This window comes from Arachis ipaensis, chromosome B01, assembly GCF_000816755.2.
Source record: "Arachis ipaensis cultivar K30076 chromosome B01, Araip1.1, whole genome shotgun sequence".
NCBI lineage: Eukaryota > Viridiplantae > Streptophyta > Magnoliopsida > Fabales > Fabaceae > Arachis > Arachis ipaensis.
Genome location: NC_029785.2, coordinates 2,511,167 through 2,515,348, shown reverse-complemented (window position 1 = coordinate 2,515,348; position 4,182 = coordinate 2,511,167).

The following is a 4,182-nucleotide window of genomic DNA, read 5'->3' as shown; positions in this document are numbered from 1 at the left end:
GGTATGATTTGACAAGTTTTGTAGAGCATTTTCAAAGGTGTGTTGCACACATGCGCTTTAAAGAATTTAATGCTGATTATGAATCTACACATGGGGTGCCCGTCATGCAGACTTGTATAGAGCTGCTAGAGAGATATGCTGCTGAGTTATACACTCATGAGATATTTCTTTTCTTTCGGCCATTTCTCTCCAGAGCTGGATCAATGCGGGTTCTGAACATAGATAATACCGATGATTGCATAAAGTACATTGTGTGTAAGCATGGGAGGCCCGATTTTACGTGGACCGTTGATTTTTGTCAAGAAAAATTGATCTTCATGTGTACCTGTTTACGAATGGAGTCATTTGGTATTCCCTGCGAACATATTGTGAAAGTTCTGGTTGACAGAGACATCCGTGAGATTCCCCAGTCATTGGTATTGGATAGATGGACAAAAAAGGTTAAATCAGCACTCAATGATCCAAGTGGGTTCACCAGGGATGCTGTTGTTATTAGTCGTCAAAGTGCTTTGGTGGAATTTTCTAAACAACTGGCTGCTGTTGCTGCTAAAGTACCAGAGAGATATGAAGAGACACGTGATTTAATTATGGGATTGTACTCATCTTACAAGGCTGCAGACGAAGGAGATAATCAACCTCACTCAGGTGTTGCTAGAAGTATCAATCCGTATGTGCATCCAACCACTGGAGGCTCAGGACAGCCATCTAAGAGGAAGAAGCGGCAACGTTGTAGTGTTTGTCAAATGGAAGGACATAAGAAGACAACATGTCCTTGGCAAAAGGACATTGACAACAACGTTTTAGAAAATGAAGCAATCGGTTCGGACGATGGCGACATGTGTACCGAAGCAACGGCTGAGTTAGATAGTGATAGTTAGCAACCTCCATAATCTTTAATGTTTTTGGGCAGAAAATCAGTTCCGTATTTGTATTTTTTCTTTTTCACTATATTAATGAGATTTTATACATTCTTCCAATAGTCGTGCTTATGCTTTCTATGTGTAATGAGATTTTACTAATATGATTTCACTGCAAAGAATTATCGTAATTATATATCATTTGTTGTACACGCATAAGATTTCTCCTTTAATGTAGTATATGCAGTCTAATTTTGAATTGGTATAATTATACCACAAAGTTATAATTATCCCACAAAGCTATACCAAAAGGAACTGGATTGGTAGGAAGATCTTTATCAAAAGCTATAATTATATTTTAGGATATATATTTAAAATTTATATATTATTTTATTCTAAAATGGTTTTTTTGGTTAGACCACGATTGGACCGGTTCAACCAGTGAACCAGTGATTCTGTCGGTTCGATGACCGGTTCGGTTCTCTGAACCTTGCTCATAATACATTCATATACCTAATACGTTAGATTATAATATGTTTATTTCTTTGTCTTTTTTATATATCTGGAACTAATGATTATTTTTTCACTGCCATGTGTAGAAATAATTATTTTAGAATACTATATCATTAATTCCATCGAATAAATAATACTATGTGTAAGTTGATCTTGGATGAATAATAGGAAGGGTAGAAAAACGGCTGATGATATATTTTTAATACTGTACATACATATTCCACAATATTTCACAATAATAATATACTTGAATTAATCATTCTACTTATATGACAAGATGAATTTGCTTTCTTGGTGGGATTAGCAATTGGTTGCTTACAATTAATGACAATCTAACTAGGTAATAATCCTAGACTCCTAGCTGTTAGTATGTAGCTAGCTTCTTTAGTTTTTCCATTTCAATTGTAATCCACTAATGTTAATTAAATTGAAGTAGCTAAGTATGAAAATAATTCGGATAATAATTCGGTTGTAACGAACTAAGATTTAGGTTTTAAAACTAAGCAGTTACAAATATAAATAACGATTACAAGAATTTATTTTCATAAACACGATTAAGATGGATAAATTTAACGTTTGAGTAGAAAAAAATGTGTTTTCATTTTTTTTACTTTAATTTCTTTTCGTAATTTTAGAAACAAGAAGTAACAAAATAATATTATTTTATTAATAAGTAAGAGAAAATCGTCATGGTTGTATTTTGCTTTATTTATTTACAGATTTATCACTTATAGTTTGAAATAATATTTGTATGGGATGGTGGTTGATCTAATGTTTGTATGAGCTAGTGGTTGAAATAAGGTTTGTATGAGCTGGTTGTTGAAATAATCAATGGAAATGACATTACTTCATGATAAAAATATGTGTTTTTAAAATAAATTAAACTAAAACTCCATACGGTGCATAGAAATAGAGTAAAATTGCGAAAAGTAACAAAACAATACATTTCTATTTAAGAAGTCATTTAAAGAAATTTGCAGGAAGTACATCCACTAACTCTAACAAATAAATACGCACTAACCAAAGTATTATAGTCTATCTAGATTAATTATAAGAACTGTGCATATTCCAAAACTCCTCGACCGATGCTATAATCTGTGGCTTCTTATGGTTGATCCGACTCCGGAGTATATGCACCGCGGTTATCATGCGAATATCGTGATCATCAAGCTACAAATTATACATTATGAATTAGTACCAAAAAATAGGACCTCCATATTAGTTACTGTTTGTCACATCAAATTACCTCCATGTTAGAGAGGACCTTATCCACTCTACTAGACAATTCTTGAACTTTATTTAGATCCTCGCTTTGAATAACATCGTCATTAATAACTTGGTCATCCCGTAGAAAACAAGAAAAAATTAAAGTTTAAATTACTCGTAATACGTTATACTAGATATTAAATAACCATTAAGGATTACCTTTGCACTAGGAATTGTAGTTCCAAGTTGATCACCAAAATCAACTTTGATAAAATCACAGTCCAGTGACATATTCTGTGTGTTGGTAGCATCATTTGAGACCCCCACTATATCTTCGTTAGAAGGAATATCCATGATTATTATCAACGGAAGAATATATTAGGAGTAGACTTGGTTGAAAGGCAAATAGTTAAAATAATTTGTCAACATATACAAAATTAGTCGGATTGAACACATATATATACCCAAAAAAGATAACAAAATTTGAATTCTATCTTTTAAAAAATTTGCGAAACAGCCGAATAATCTTAAAACTGTTTAAGATATCTTATCTTTTTAATAATAATAATAACAATAATAATAATAATAATAATAATAATAATAATAATAGGAAAAAACAAATTAACAAAAGTTCAAAAATTTGGCAACTAATAGTAATAATAATCTTAGACGGATCATATTTAAAGAAGAAGTTTCAAAATTGGTAGATAGATTAAACGAAATCAAGCCCCTACCAATCGATTGAAGTATACTTAAACACAATGTTCCAATCGATTGTTTTGTTATTTTAATCGATTGGAGTACATATAATTACAGTATCAATCGATTGGTTTTATATGCAATCGATTGAAATTGAAATTGATGATAATTCAATCGATTTTTAGCCGTAACCAATCGATTGAATATTGAGACCAATCGATTGTTTAGCCGTGACCAATCGATTGAATTACATAAATTTCACATTTAATTCATTGTTCAATCGATTGGTTACCTTCACCAATCGATTGATTTATGCAAAACCATGCTTACCAGCAATATACAATCAATTGTTTAGTGATAAACTGAAATCCAATCGATTGGGTTAAATTTCAATCGATTGGTTTGATAGTCCAATCGATTGGATTTCAGCGAAACACGATTTCATGACTCCTCAAGAACGTCTCGGATCGAATGTAATATTTTAAGAAAATTAGGATCCATGGATGATCTAATTGTTGTTGTTTTTGTATTTGATTGTTAATGAACATGATAAATTTATGATAAATTAATTATTTATAAAATAAAAAATCGTTTTTATAATTATATAAAATATATAGGGTCAATTTATAATTAAAATTAGTTAAAGGACTATGTAACAGTTGTTAAAAAATCTTAAAAAACATGTTTTTTTACTTGGACCACTAAGTGGTCCAAAGGTTCCTGGACCACCGAATCCTGAGCCATCATTTTGTATGCAAAAAAAATGTTGAGAACGAAAAAAATTTTCAACCTATACTTTAGGAACTAAAATCATACTTAACTCTTTCTTTTTTTACATATTTTTCGTTGTTTTTAAAATTTATTACTAAAATATTAATTTTTGTTAAAAAAATATTTATTAATTTGT